This window comes from Struthio camelus, chromosome 5, assembly GCF_040807025.1.
Source record: "Struthio camelus isolate bStrCam1 chromosome 5, bStrCam1.hap1, whole genome shotgun sequence".
NCBI classification, from domain to species: Eukaryota; Metazoa; Chordata; class Aves; order Struthioniformes; family Struthionidae; genus Struthio; species Struthio camelus.
The window spans coordinates 63,239,223-63,256,233 of record NC_090946.1 but is presented as its reverse complement, the minus strand read 5'-3'; positions in this window follow the sequence as shown (position 1 = coordinate 63,256,233).

Here is a 17,011-nt window from a genome sequence, read left to right as displayed (position 1 = left end):
ATAGAATAAAACTTAGCAGATATATAAGTAATATGTGAGTTTCACTTCACAAGAAAAAAAGAGGTAATCATTTTCCTTTTATATTGGAGTGAAAACAGGAAAAAGATAATATTTTCTATGAAATAAAATTGTGAAAAATTATAACTTTTTCATTTTAACATTTTAATTTATCTTATTTCATTAGCTTCATAATCAGTATGTTAGAAAAAGCATTCACTGGATGAGTTAAAATTAAAGTACATTTCATTCAAAAATATCAACATGTTATTTTAAAACCCTTTATCATGTTTTTCTTCTAAAAAAAACCTGTTGAATTAAATTTCTCCTTTTCCATTTTGAAGAAAAGATAATTCCAATCGAAATAGTTGTATCAAAAGTTCTGCAACTGAGTCTATAAATTTCTTTAATATGAGTGAAATACAAACATAAATAAATTTCATGAATATTGAAAAATTAGGCTGTGGAAGTAGTCTGAATTCCATGAAGTTCTGAAGATCTATCCCTATTTCATCAGCTAATGATTGGTTCACTCATTCAGGTATTTTATATTAAGATTATATATTTTCACTACAGCAACATAATTTTGAAGGTAAGAATACTTTTAAAAGACTTTATGGCGTATGGAGTTTTTTGATAGCATGCTTTTTCAATAAAAAATAAAATGCTTGTAGGCTTCTCCTGATAATGTTCACTCCTTTTGGGACTCCTGCATTTGAGTGGAGACAAAATTAACTCAAGACTGATAATCTTTTAAGATGAATCTAAATTGAACATTTTAAGATATTTAAAAATGTTTATTGCATCATGCCTTTCTAGTGTGCGTATCAGTGTTTCTTCATTCAAGCACTTCAGTAGAGGCAGTTGCATCCCGTCTTGCTTTTGTGAAAGATACCTATAATAGATTCATGTCTGGGTAGCACTTCATAAATCAATAGAGGCTACTATAAAAAATATGGAAAAAGGTAGCTATTTAAATGACACAGTGGCAAGGTAAGCAGTAGAAAAGGAATGTGAATGGTTCTTAGTGGAAAATGGATATGAAGAAGAAGAAAATTTGAAGGTTCTCAGGTAAAATTTGGCCTTAAAAAATAAGATCCTGACTCACAGATTGTAGGTTTTACCTTTGACTTCAGGGCATGAAAGCTTTTGAAAGACTGTTGAACAATCCAAGAGTTTTGGAAGAGAAGATTCTAGTAGAAAAAGCTACCAGATCCATAGGCTATGCATATGGATATTTAATCCTATATTGAAAGAAATAAAGGAAGAATCACTAAAGTTAGCTTTACCTTACTTATGTTTAGTGGTATGAAAGTTCAATAGCTGATACCAGGTAGTTAGTCATTTCACTTTCAGTGTAATCAACAGAGGCAACAAGCATTTCCAAATAACAGGTCATCCCTGTATTTGTATAGGTGAATTGAAAGTACCTCTAAAAGTACCTTTTGAAAGTACTTCACTAAGGACAGAGAGTTTAGATAACTAGGTTAGACTAAATGCTTGACTTCCAAACATTTAAGTCTATGTGAGTTAATATCACTCTAGTTTTTCAGCTTTTTTAATAGTATTTAGCTTTTTAAAAGTGCAAGACCTTAATTTTTTTCTCAGTTTTGTTTCTGGTACCAGAAATTCCTATAAATTGTATTAAATTCTCCTATGTCTATCAGCAACTCAGGAATTAATTTCCAATACGCATACATTTAGCTACCACTGATGATTTTCTTTTGATTTTTCATACTCTGCCTGCTGATAGCTTGACCCTGCAGTCCTTATCCACTCCTGTCACAGTTCAGTGCAGACATCTATAAGATTAGGTGGAGGAAATGGAGTCTTAGCAGAATAAAGGAAGAGAGCTCAAAGAACACTCCTGCATAAAAAAGTGATTGGAAAAGTAAAGCTAGTAATGCTCTGAATGAATAAAGGGGGTTTACCTAGAATTTCAGTTGCTTAATCTCTTTCTTATATAATGATAAATTACTGTTTATGCTTTAAGTTGACAGCAGAGAGTGTGTCAGATAGGGCAAACATGTAAAAAGTTTCATGCAACAGAAAAAGTTTGCTGTTGTTCAAATAGCTGGTTCCTTGGAAATACAGTCCCTACAGAAAGGCACTTACAAATCCTTTACAATATATGTAATATCTTTGAAGAGCCCTTATATGAAAGTTCTTTGTAATTTGTTAAATGTAATAGTATTCTGTAAGCTTTCTTTAACACCATGTAGACTTGAAGTTTAAATTTTTTTTGATCCATGCTGTTAAATTCACATAGATAGAATTCTTTAGTGATTGTCACAAGATAGCTACCAAATCCTCTCCAAAGAAGTCAGAATGATAGAATTGCACTGTGATATCTAACCTTAGTTTATTAATTTTCAGATCTGTTTATTAAGAATCATTGCCAAATCACTGTCAAATCAGTCTATTAAAAACTAAGATTAATACCTTTTTTACAAAAAAAGTTAAATAACATCTTATACATGGATATTACAACATAGAACTATTACTGAATTAGATAGCATCGTTGACTTAAACAGCATTTACAGAGTGCTGGCAAGTTTAGATATTAAATAACATCAAGAATCACGTCTGCGCCAGACAAGTTATGAAAATATTATTAATGAATTGAACAAGAGAGTTCCCGGGAACACTTTACACTGTGTAAGTCATTCTGAATCAATAGATTTATATCAATTTTTAAGTGGTGAATTAGCTGCATATACTGAATGGACTTATGTATGATCGGATATTATGGTTCTTTGTCATCTTCACCTCCCATTGGTGGTGAGATTGTGAAATATCAGTGAAATATTGCTTTTTGTAACTAGACCCCTCAAACTGAGTACTCACAGATAACCCCAGAGAAGGGGGTTTACTTTCTTCTCTTTAAGGAGAGGTTAACCGCTTCTCTTTGGCATTGCTCAAACCTTAATAGTTTATGTTTTAAAATATTATTTTCTGCGGGAAACTGCTCTGGTTTATTTAATGTACACAAAAAATGCCCTGAATGCTTTATGTGTGTGAGTTATATATGTATGTATATATTTTTATATATACACACTCAGGAGACAATGTTTCTGCTGCTGGGAGATCATAGTTTGAGTTGTTGGTGTCTTTTCACATTTATGTAAATAGTTGCCTGGAACATAGGGGAAGAATACCCACAGGAGCAAAAATTTGCAGAATCTCACTCTAAAAATGGGTTATAGTTTCACATCTCCGGCCTAATTAGGCCAAAAGAAAATATTTCTGTAGCAGGAACGAGTCCCAGTCTATCAAGGAATGTAAACATATGAGTAGTTTTAGGCATGTGGAAATCTCATCAGTTTTCATGAGAAAATATACGACTTTAAATTTCTCTTTCAGTTACAATCTTTCTGAACTAGCGTTTATGCAAGTGCAAGCCTCGCTATCCTTGATTAAAGATAAATTCATATGCTCTTATTAACAGCTAGTTGGACATCAATACATCTAAAGTAAGATCTGTATTAGTATGGAAAACATTGTCATGGGAAATATTGATTCCATTCTATTCCAGTTGCATAGTATCCTAATTTCTTGGTTATTCCACTAAGCCATTGGGACCTAGCTAGTAATTCATATCTTAAACAATTTATTTTAAAATTTTATTTTAAATGGTAATCTGATATACACAGAGGTAACTTTTCTGACTTCCATGAAATATATGTTTCCATACTGGTATCTTTCAACACAGAACAGATACAGTTAAGCAACCTGCAGCTATTTGCATCAAAAGCATTATCAGCACTTGAGTTTCACCCTAAAGCCTACTAGACTTGCTGAAAATGCACACAACTCACACTGTACGGACTCAGGTCAGCCCCCACCTCTCAATTTCCTACCGATCAAAAGTGAAGAAACTTTTCTGCCTTAATTCTGCAATATATCTGAAGATAGCTATAAGTTGGAAAATCTTACACATTCACTAAACCAAAGTAATAGTCTTACAGAATCTGTAAGACTAAATAAAACCAGACTGAAGTGTTAGCACTTTCAGCCCTTAAGTGGAAATACAGTGTTTGTTTTAGATGCCTGAATTAATTAGATAAGTATGAGTACTGCAACTGAGAGATGCATTCTTTTATAGTCCTTGTCTAGGTTGGAGTCAAGAGTTATATGCTGTGTTTACAATATAGTGCTTCATAAAGATTTGGAAGACTAAGAAATTAGCTACTAAACCACCAGCTCAGCTACCAGTCCTGAAAGTCTTTGATTACATACTTTGCCCGATCCTGTTTGCATCATCCTTAGAATTTCGTGGAGGTAGAAGGGAATTGTTCACAAAAAATCACTAAATTGTGCTCAACTGTGAAGAAGCAGGAGTGGGGAAAGGCTCCCGTAAGCTCATCATTCCATCACCCATTATGCTCCTCATATTTAGAAGAGGATGATTACATAACCTGTAAAGTATGGCAAGTATGACTTTGATTCCAGCTGTACAGAATAGATGCTGCTTTAGAGCATGCACCTAGAAATGCCTAGAGCATTCTGTTTGATCTCATAATTAAAGATGAATCTGAACAGGAAAAAAGCATAGATAAAAGAATTATTATTTCCAAAGACACTTGCGAAACTTCCAGTGACTTTCAGAGTCATGATTTCAGTCATGATGGTCAGCTCATGCAAACACATGTGAAAAAATACTGATATGTACACACAAAACTCCATGACTCCCTCTAACCTAGACTAGCTCTAGACGACTATCATCTACTTTGCTGTATGTTATTTTTTAGTTTTCTCTAATCTAACCCAAAATCTAGAGAACAAGAATTAAGGAAAGAGGGGGAAAGAGGAGCAAGTCTAATGCCAGTGGTAAGTGCTGTCATGAGAACTTGCCATGACAACACTACTGGGGTTTGTATGTACAAGGCCATGAGAGCAGAAGTATGAGAAAAATGACATGAGAAGAGTAAGGAGAAATTACAGCCACAGAGGCTCTGGGAAAACACTACCTCAATGGCCTAGAGGTGAGGTTACAGTGCTGCAAATAGCAGGCTATTAGCATTACTAAGGCTGAGGCACTAAGGTAGCTAGAGTGCTGTGAAACAACTTCCATGTGTAAAGTAACAACAAATGCTTTGCTCCTCTGTTACTGCAACCTCAGAGCAATCATTTTATCAGGGACAATTAGGAGTCAGAGTTGTTCAGGCAATTGGCTCCCTTTCAGACAAATCTCCCAAACCCCAGAAACATACAGGAGGTCTGTAGCTTTTCCATTCGGATCAAAAGACTCATGGAACGTCAACAAATTACCTGAGAGCCGACAAAGAACATATGTTCCTCTCTACCAAGGGAATTTGCTTTTTCAGTGAAATTCCAGATAAATCAATTCTTGTACTCTCAGTGGAGAGAAATGCTCGTATTGGTAGAATCATAACAAATTAACCATGGAGTAAATGTGTACTACATTGCAATGAAATATCTTTGGATTTCTTGACCAGCACTGGGAAAAAAAGAACAGCAAGTGTAATTTAATGACGTCAGACAAGAGCTGCTTACATCTGTCTTGTAACTAGTCTCGGGTCAAAAATCTCCTTTTACTCACACTGCATGTAAGACCTCAAGATTCACTTGCATCGCAAAAAGCATCACCTTTTTCTAAGTCCCAGCCCACTAAGCCTAAACAACACTGTCTGGAGCTAGGCAGTTCCCTGATTGCCTTCCAAACCACTTGAGCATCCTGAGGAGGGACTAAGTTCTGATGACCAACTATAGATCAGTTTTATTTCTTCTCCTCCATACTCCTATTTTCCGTTCCCATGCACACATACCTGTGTGTATGTATCCTGTAGTGGTATTACAGTGCAGAATAACCACTTCCCTTTGGCATTGCTGAAGCCGTAAAGCGGAAGAAGTATTTCTCCCTGGCCTACTTTATGTCAAATAAGCAACTGAAATGAAAATCATTATAATTTCAGGGTTATTTCCACATTTAAATGTTGAAGAGTCTTATATGCAAAGGAAAGCCTGACAAGTAAATATTTGGGGTAACTTTTTTGTATGGATTATTGTTCTATCTGTACAGCGAGGTAGTCGTAAAGCAAGTGAGTGCTTTTCAATGGTTACAATATAACTCTAGGCTTAAAACCAAAGTTCCACGCATAAAAAAGAGACAACAGCACACACTATCTTGCAATCCGGACAGAAGAAACATTACAGCCCATGAAGAATCCCGGCTTATTCTCGTTTCCATTGTCTTTCATTTCTCTGACTTCTTTTTCAAGAACAAGGCCTGCCGCTCACCTATTCTTCACTCTTTGGGGTAGATGCCAACAGGGAAGGTAAATATGTCTCCTCTAAGAAATCATGATTGCAATTTTTTTTTCTAACATGATATGAAAGTTGAGCTTGGGTAGAAATTCATCTCTCTGCAAAAGCAGAGCATAAATATCAGTTTTATTATAAATAATTTAATTTGACATACTGTAAATGCATTTTTGTCCGCTGATTATTTACAGAAAATAATCATCCTCCTTTCTTAGCTTACAAATAATGAAAATATTTTCCCCTAGTCCTTTGGAACGTCCTTTGGACACTGTAAAACCAGATCTCGCATATCCTCTCCAGTCCTGAAATGTCATGTTCTGTGCTGTAATAACTAACAGAGGCAAATGGCTAGACTTTTTCTTCAGGTGGCAACGTTTGTAAAACATATTCCACCAGTGTGACAGGGACACAAGAAAAACATGAGGTGCTTAGACTGAGTCAGGTAGACTGTGAACAATTCATCTGAAATTGGTTGTCACAGAAGTCTGTACTCTCGTTCCTCATGTACTCATCAGAGGCATGAGAGTCTCGGCAAAAGAAATAATCAACAAGGATGATTAAAAGATCCAATTCTTTTTCTCATTTCAAGCTTTGGCACAATAAGAGTTGCTAATGGGTAGAAGTAATGCTTTGAGTAATCATGTGTCTTTCACTGAGTGTCATAGCAGTCAGATCCCAAGATCTTTGAGATGTTATATCTAGAATTTTAAGTTGAAATCAAACTGCTGTCTAGAAAATGGATAAAAAAATCTCAAATGTAGTTACGCCTTCTACTGTTGCTGAAGTAATATGTATATATTTTTTAAATGATAGGAGAATAGAAAGTTTCAGACAAACATATTAGTCACTGAGTATCTCCGAGTATTACTGGGTTTTCAGTTCCACTTGAGATGTCCTCGGTGTCTGAAACTTACAGAGAATATAGAATAGGATTGCCTCATAAGAAGCAAAAGCAAAAATATGGAAAAAATCGTTATTACTACAGATACTGTTGTCATATTAAGCACTTTCATGAAAATCTCCATCCTGGTTTTCTCTCTCTGCCCTATAGCCCCATGAAAAAGCAAAACAATTTAAGAATACATTTTTTGCTTGACAGGCTCCACAAAAAAAAGCGCAGAACAACAAAGAAAAGGTCCTTTTCCTATGCTAAGCATGAAAAGACAGAGAAATATTTTTAAAAAGTATGCAAAAATTCATGCTTGCTTTCACCGAAAGAGAAGATTCCCACATGACTTGTTTTCGTGTTAGAAGCCTCTGTTATTCTTACAATCTGACAACTTGCACCACTGTGCATCAAGTCAATCTTTCTTAATGTAAAGCCAAACAATCAGAAACAGGAAAAAATGTCATGTAGCAACTAACAAAAAAATCAGATAGCAACTGAAGATTAATTTTTCCTAAGAGTTTCTTAAAATGAGAATAAGAAGAATGAGAAGAAGAAAAGAGTGAGAAGAATTAAACTTTTTATCATTCTTACAGAGATCAGAAATGTTAATAAAAAAGTAAATAAAATCAATACATTTAATTTTTTTATTGATTTGTAAAATGCACATATACTTTTCACTACTTAATGCTTAATAATTAGGGAATAGGGAAAGGAAAAGGAATAGTCAATCAGGAAGATTCTAGGTACAGTTCCCCTTCTTTTCTCAAGACTAGTATTGTAGTTTCTGTCCGTCAAAGGGTCAAGCTTAGCAATTATGCATTAGCTACAGGGTTTTGAAAAATCTCAACATCAGTATTGTAGGAGAGAGTATTTTGTGATTAAACAGAGTTTGCTTTCTTTTGAAGCACGTCTGGAGTCATTAGCAGCCTGTGGCATTAAGCTCATAGATCACATCCAAGGCCTTAATGTTATTCTCGGAGAAATTGCTTTCTGAATGCTATTTGGCACAAACTTCAACTCCTAATTGTTTAGGAGGAGTTCTCAATTCAACTACCCATTCATTCAGATGTCCCAAATGATAAATATGCTAATGAAGAACAAACAGGGAAAGAATCTTGAAGTAAAAATAACTTGTCCTTACACAGACTTCATATTATCACCACAAGCCTTTGCAAAGCAAGGATAATGTTGCCATTCAAAATTAGCTTGTCTTTGCATTAAAAATATTTTACTTCATTTTCTTTTAACACTTCTTGGACTCTTTGCATGAAGGTTTGACTTGCCCCTACGTTTACTCAGAAGAGTTTATAATTGTGTAGTCAATGCACGCTGCAAGAAGGGGAAGGTGTAGATTTGAATTGCTACAAAGAGAGGTGGGTATTAAACTTTTCTTTAGCTCCACTACCACCACCACTGCTTGAGAATGCTCACCTTTACCGCGTGTTTTAGGGCGCCTGACCCTGCTAGCATTTGTTCAGCATGCTTATGGGTGTCAAGGATCCTAATTCCTGATAAGAATTAGTCGTATACTTCTGACACTATTGAAGATAATGTTAAGCTAACTCTGTTGGTGATCATTTAGGTGAATTGTGCTGTGATGGAAAGTACTCTGTAGCTCTGATATGACCAAAGATGGCTGATGAGAATAAACAGCTGTAAATTCTTTTATTTTTGAACATAAATATCTCAATTCACTAAGTTTTGGTGGAGTTTTCTTGTGTGATCTGAGATTATGAGGTAGAATGCTGCTCACTAAACTACCAGCAACTGAACTGCAAAGTTAACCAGGTCTTCCCTTGGAAAGGTCCTTAGGGAGCCAAAGCTGGTTTCTGTACAAATTGTGTTCTGCTACCAAATTGACATATCTAATCAGCTGAGCATGCCTTACCTCTAAGCTCTTTTGGAGTCACCAGCCTACTTGCCAGTGGGCTAGTCTTCCCTGAGACAACAAATTCAGTTTAGTAAGTTAAAAAACTTACTTAACACAGCATGAATTCCTCTCTAAATAGTTGTCGATACATAGTTCACTTATAGTTACTCACTTGAACTTTTTTGTAGACTGGTGCTACATAAATGAGGAGACTTGTCAGTTTTCAACCAAAATTACCGAAAAAGGGGCTATACATAGAGTATGATTAGAAATTGCAGAAATCGAGGACCAAAAAAAGGATACTAAATCCTGGAGGGAGGCTTCCTAGCAGGAGATTTCATAGAAAAACTGAGGCTCTATATGTAGCCTTGCTCTTGTGCTTCATAGAGATCCAAGAAGAAAAACAGTATTGCAGTGGCAGTGAAATCTTCATCTTAACTGCAAGTTTCAGTACAGTGTGCCAAAAAATATTAGAAGAACAGGACTAAAATCATGGGCCATTTAAGGTAGATATATCTAGAATCCATCAAATAAATTATAATAGAGATTAGATTAAATGAATGATCATTTCACTTAAAATTATTCAGAAAAATTCTGAACAATTCTACTGCATTCCTTAAAATAGAATTGAGATTCTTAGAGGATAGATATGCTTTACTAAGTAAATAGCATTAAATGATGAGGAGCTCAAATAAGGTTTAAAAAGCAAGGGGGTTATATAACAATAATTGCGTTAAGTTTGTGATTTAGCAGACTGTTTAAAGTTTTGTGAAGTAATTGTCTTCATAATTCATTCCACAAATTCCCGTCACAAACTGGCAGTTTTTCCCAAATGATCTTGTCAGAATAGAGTAAAATTTATTATTAGTACTAAAATGATGAACTTTCTGAATACTGATCACTGTTCAATGCCAAACTGTTTCCTATAATTGTTGTAATTTAACAAGAGTCACAAAATCTTGTTAAAGGTCTCAGTGGTCCACAAAGGAAGAAGATTAGAAGGTCACTGGAAACACTTTAATTATACGTGGTCCTCTTCATTCCGGTTAGACTTGAAGATAATAGCTTCAGTAACTAAACAGAGCCTTAGGATCATATTGAGTTTAACATCAAAATCTCAATGCTTTAATAAAGCCTGTCTTTAAATTTAACTTTCTTATTAATCAAATAATACACCTTGATGAAACTTTTAAGCATTGCCTTTTGAATTTTATTCAATCATAGTCACAAAATAAAAACCTCCATTTGTTTCAGTTTCTATCATAAGTGCAAAAATAATAATTAAAAATCATTTCACTCTTGTGCAGTGGAGATACTAAAAATTGACAGAGAAATGCTTGCGACTTACACGCTATCTTTGAGCATCTGCCTAAAACCTCAGCAAAACATAACTACGTATAAAAACATGCAAGTATCAATACAAATGTTCTGATGCAGTGTTCAAATTGAATATAAAACACAGTTTTGCTCATTTGACCATTAGAAGGAATATTTTAAAATAGAGTTAAGATCTTAAAATTGGGAAGAAGGGATGTCCTTATTGTTGCATCTCACCAGATTTTCTTTCAAGTTTTAAAATGTGTGTGAGAAAGAGCTTTAAGTTATTACTGTTTACTTTCTCAGCTTCAATCTTTCCAATTTGCAAGAATCTCAGAATAAGACCTGTTTCAATTCTTTTTGCCCTTCCACTTTAGCGGTAATATTGTTATGCTTTCAGCAGTAATAAATAAGTGTTAGCATGTAGATACATTAAATGCAATTTACTAGATAAAAATCTGTAATTCTATTTTTTAAAGATTTTAAGAACCTTAAAAATCAGAATATAAATAAGAGAAAAGCCTACCTATCAAGTTCTATTTTTCTAAATTTGATGCTTGATGAAATTCTAATTATCTTTGAAAAGTATTATTTATGAAAGTCTTATTTAGAGGTAAATCTGAAGTAACTGCTAGGTCTTCATTGAAAGTGAGCAGATTCTTTCCACTTTATTTTCATAAGGTAGACTTTAAAGAGTCTGAAACTGTACAAAATACTAATGCAAACAATTAATTACTCTAGCATCATATAGCATTGTTTAAAATCTCTATGAATAATGAAAAGGTCTTTTCTAATGCCACTATTCAAATCACATTGTCTGCAAGATAAACCCTGAAGTAATTTATTTTCCTCCTTTTTTAAAAATGTATCACTGCATGTAATATCAGATAACAAAATTGTTATACCAGCTGAAACCTGCTTCCCATGCCTGTGATAAACTTTTGTTTTTAGTGAGTCTTTTGCCTTAGCATTTTGATGTCAAAGACAAATGAATAGATACGGATAACCTAGCAGAATATGGCTTTTCTGTTCCCATATTAAGCTTTGGGACAGTGTAAAAGCGTTGCTACCTAATGACTGCAGCTGGACACTGAGAATGTAGATATCTGAAATCCAGTTTAATATTTGGCAGCAGCTTGTTTTGAAACCACAGGCAGTCAGCAGTGCCCCATAGCTTAGTTTATCTGCTTTTCAAATAGGGATACTATTTACTACCTCAAAGGCATGGTAAGGCTCCATGAATACATGTAAAGAGCTTTAAAAGCTTCAGATGAAAGTCCATATATGGAAGTGCCAAGCATTCCCATGGCGCAGACATCTGGAAACGCAGGAAGGCACCAAACAGGTGGGGCAGTTACATTGTGAATGGCCAAAGCAGATCCCAGACCTACGCTGGTGGCTCCCAAACTTTTTATGCCCGGACTTCACTGTCAAATATCTTCTTCTAGCTCTGACAGAATTACGGCGCTCTGCCTTTTCCTTCCCATCCTCATGTTTCCTCTGTCCCTGAGGTGTCTGACCTCCTTCTCTCCTCATCTCTGGCTCATTTTGCTGCTGTCTCACAGGGTTCCACTTACTTTCTCACCCTTATTGTGAGTTGACGGGAGCTGATTACCTTCTGCATCTGAGGGTGGTCCAGAACAACCATTTCAGTGGTTAAAATCGTTGCAGTACTGTGTTAGGGAGAAAAATGTTCTCCCATGGAAAGGTTCTTTCTGATTTCCATACAAGAATTTTGATGCTGTTTTGTTTAAATCCTGTTGTTCCCAGATCAGGCTTTTCGTATCCTCCTTACAGGCAGCTCCTCCTCCCTTTCTACAGAAAAAGGTCATTTAGCAGGGACCCATTACAGATCCTAACCATTACAGAAGATTTAAGCTTTGCTGCACTTGCAATGAAATGCGTGGGAGTAAAAGCAGAAAGCATCATCTTTCTGAAGGATGAAAGATTTCTGCAGACAATAAGGGACAGTAGAGGATCTCTGTGAAGAAATCTTGACACAGATTTCCTCTTTCATTCCGTATTTTATCACCCAAAGAGTCCATTTCCAGTGAGTTAGCATTTTGTTGTTGTGCAGTTGTTCAATGTTGCTTTCCTTTGACAAATGGTATCTTTTCAACTAAATAAAACAATTTAAAAAAGAACTATGTGAGAAGCTGTTTACCCAAGATCCATGTAGAAGCTTCAAAGCTGTGTGTAGAAGTAAAGCTAAGGTAATGGAAACCACCTCAGGCAAATTAAATAAGTGAAGCTAGAATTCACAATCTGAATTGCTTTGAAGAAGTCTGTATATCATTATAGATATACTATAAGTTTATAAGTATATTTATTTAAATTGCTTCTGCTCTGGTATTCATTTGACACAAGAGCAGAATAGCTGAGAGAACAAAGGTCAAATTCTGTCTTCAGAGAGGCATGTTCAGTTCTCGCTTATTTAATGAGAGCTGAACTTTAAGGGCACTGCTGCTACCAAGTGTTGCCAATGCAGCTGAAGCCTTGAAGAATCTCAGAAGAGACTTTATTCTTTTGAAAATTTCAGATAAACTTCAGTTGGGGTGATTCAGATAAACTATAATGAACTATAGGACAAATATCCAAGCTCATTTTCAGGGTTCTTTTTTATTTCTTAATGTACTTTTGCTCTTTAGGCTATAAGGACATAGACAATACTGCTATGCTGTGTCACTCTACTGATTTTTTAAACACAATAAAGGGCCTAGCCCTTAAACTAGAGGTGAATTCACTATAGGGTGGGCTGTAAGCCAAATTACAGTTAAGGTTATGTTACATTTTCCATCATAAGACCTCTCTTTGTTTTGAACTTTGACAAGCTTAGGAATGATATTGTCTATGGCAAGTATGTGGAACAGGAAAAATAATATCAGGAAAAAATACTTTCTTGGTGTCTGAGAAACTGGTATTTCCCATGCATGGCAGTGTTCAAGTGTAACTGACAGGCATGTCACCCAAGTTTCAGGAGTGTGCATTTGACTCCTTTATAATCCATATGATTGGGATAAATCTGTGAATGTGAAGTTAGCAAATGCTCTGTAGGAGTCTATTGAAGAATCCTTGCAGGATTCTTTGCAGAGCCACCCTCATGCTCTCCAGTCCTGCACAGCTCCTGTGTGACAACCCGCCAGCAGGACTTTGCACCCTCCATCCCCAGGCTGCAGCAATGAGCAGGCAGTTTAGATTGGTCTGCTTTGATGTCTGGTTATGCTAGGGTGGTTGGGAGCCAGAAAGAAGGCAGAGAAGTTGTTTTGCATGCACTCTGAGTAACCCTATAGCTGGCAACAGACACCTATTAAGGAAATGGTTTTTGACATGGAGAGATAGGAAAATGACGGAGGGGTGGGTAAGGATATTTTGAGATAGATGATAGAATTAGGCTTAGGTGTTGTGCCTGGCATGACGGGAAGAAGTGGATGTCTGGCAAAGCCTGCAAAGACAAAGGAAAAGGGGGAAAAACACTAAGAGAAAGCATAATATCCTTTTTTCTTCTCAAAAATAGCTGTGAAACATATAGATGTAATTAAACTGTCATGACTATAGTCACACAAGTAATTTAAGTGGCAGATATCTTTCCTGTCTATGTGATCGTGACAAATATTCCATGGAAGGTAGTGGGGAAGGAAGAAACGTAATTATAGTAGGCTGTGTCACAACCGTGAGCATGAAGGGTCTAGGAACTATTAAATCTAATGTTTCTTAAATTGTAAACATTTGTGTAACCTAAAGCAGGTTCTTCAAATGTAGTCTTTTAGGAGAGCTTTACATGGAGAATAGAATTGGCATTTTGCTCTCCAGAAAATGAGATGACCTCTAACAGTGGTGCAAATCGGTAAATGAATAGGTCCTTACTGGGGGAAGGGCTACCAGTCCCTACATCCACGCAAAACCTTTTTTACATCTGGATTCAGATTGAAATTGGTAAATGGCATTGGAAAAATATTTAAATAGTCTCGGAGTTGTTTTACTGAAGGCCTTGCTACAATTTTAGGAAACTGCTCCTTGTTTAATTTCCTGGGTTAATGCATTCTCCTGATGACAGGTTGAGACTAGGAAATTGGAAGAACCATTTTTTTTGCAGGCAAGCCATTTCCCTAAACCATTTATAATTACAAAAGAAAATATATGGCGGATCTGACAATTTCACCCTGAAGAACAGGTGCTTTAGTCTCCTTACCTTCCTACCTTGATAATGCTTCAAAAGTATTTCCTTAATCTTTAAAGGCTCTATTCAAATCAAAACAAACACTAATTTTTGAGCATTTGAAACTATGCACATCCTCATTTCACTTCAAGAGGAAGACCTTCTACCACATTGTTCAGTAAAGCCCATCTTCATGAGATTTAGTAACGCTTTCTGTATATGACAGGCAGATAGCAGTGGGTCTATTAATTTCAGTTGTGCGAGCATGGAAACATTTTCACATTTTTAAAAGTATTTGAGGATTTTATACATTTACCAAAATTAGGACAAAATCTTTCTAATCCCCAAACTATGCTTGAAACGTAAGAAAGAAAGAAAGAGAGGAAGAAAATACGAAAGAAGAGATTGGGTAAGTCAACTGAAAAATTATGTCAGTCTTTTTGAATCATTTTATTTTGATTTGATCTTTCAGTTTATTTCTTTTATAACAGGTAGGTTACAACTAGCAACAACTAGAAATAGGATAACATTTTTATGTTGAACTTGACACTTGAATAATGGTGAAATACGATTTTTTCAGTAATTTCAAATAAGTGAAACAGCTTTTCAGTTCAGAAAATCAGCAAAATCAATGCTGTCTCAATAGAAAATGTCCAATCAGTTGTAACTTGTGATAACAAAATAGGAAGGTAGCCTTTTAAAAGATGACAACATTGCAAACTTGACCTCAGTTTCAAACCCATCTCCACTAAAAATGGCTTATTTCTGGATTGTAATGTTCAATCATATCCCTCCCCTTCTTACTTTTGCGCATGTTAGCTGTTCCTGACTTGGTTACAGTAGTGTAGATAAAGATAGAATTGGATTAGAATTTAATCAACTTCTAAAGCAATAATACAAACAAGGTAGTAATTCAGCTTGATTTCTCATAATTCCACAGGTAAACAAAAATTAAAAACAATTTACATTTTATATATTCTATTTTTCATTAAGTTCAATATTATCACCTGGCTAGTGATAGCAAGAATATTACTTTATCTCAATATTTCTGCTCTATTCACTTACTGCAAGGGTAAGAAAGAGCTGCAAGCTAACTCCTGAGAGAAGGTAGGATTACAAAAAAAAAGCATTAAAAGAATAGGTAGATACGATACTCAATAAATACTTATGAATCAATTGATAACCAACACTACTTGTTTGTATTTCTTTTATTTTGGGTACTATGGAATGGCTCTTTTATTTGTATCAGCCTCCTAACATTCAAAGGGAACGTTATGAAGGTTTGATGGCTTGTCATTATGAAAGCATAGTCATTTTTAATCTTAAATTTTCTATTCCTTTCCCACAAGGAAGGAGAAGTATAATATCAATGAAGGGTTTCATAGCTTTAGTTCCTAAAAAGCAGTTGGGTGTCAAAACTAGCTCAACTCAAGTAAATTATGGCTATATTACCTTCCCTCAGGTGTTACTGAGTATCAGGTGCTACTGAGTATCTGCATAGTAATAGCTAATTAATTCAAACAGCCTCTCCCGTCTAGATGTATAGATGGCACAGCAATCATAGAGGACTGTAAAAGCTAGAAGAGAGCTGATACCTTAAAGCTAATGAGCAAGCCTCCTATAGAACTTGGTAAATTCAGCCGAGTGTTCTCAAAGACTCAATACAAAAATTACATTAGTAAGGACAGATAGGGTCGTTTGTTGAAAAAGCATCCCCCTTCTGCTTTCACTTGCTATTTATAACATGCGAAGTAACTGAAACCACACTCAGGGCAATTTAGGTAGCTCCATTAGTAGCAATAATTCAGCAGGTGGTAACAACACTGATTTGGAAAGGAACAGAACTGACCTCTTCATTTTTTTCAACCAGGTTTTGTTGAGAAATTTAATTTTCTTATCATCCAGGTGCAGCCTTGATACCACAGTAGCAAAAGCATTAGAAATATTCAGAGATTAGATTTTCTTTATGTGTTTAATCAGAGACACATAGTTGAGGTAGCTTAGATCCACAGTTTTGGATCTGTAAAAAACAAACAGCTTATGGTTTCAGAAGATCTCATATAAACAAAACCCAAATGAGATTTCCTTTCGTCTCTGAAATAAAAGCAGGCCCAAAATGGAACATTAGATCTGTGGGCAACCGCAAGTGGCACATTTTAAATCATTTTACTGCACATATTGCTGCAGTTAGGTTCATGCAGCACTTTTCCAGACATAACGGAGATATATCTCCAAAAAGTATGATTATAGCTTTTCTTGCAGGATTTCAATTCTATAAATGTAACAGGATTGCAGGTGTTCTTGACAAATTTATTTAACATCCAATAATCTAGTATTATTCTGGAAAATGAAATCTGTCATTTTGAGTCTGAATACCAGTCTTTGTTTATTTGACATTTTTATAGCACTAATCACTCTGAGTGCCTTTCTGTGAATTAAGTGTCACTTCACTGAGGCATAACGACTATATCATTGCCACCATTTTACAGATATGAAG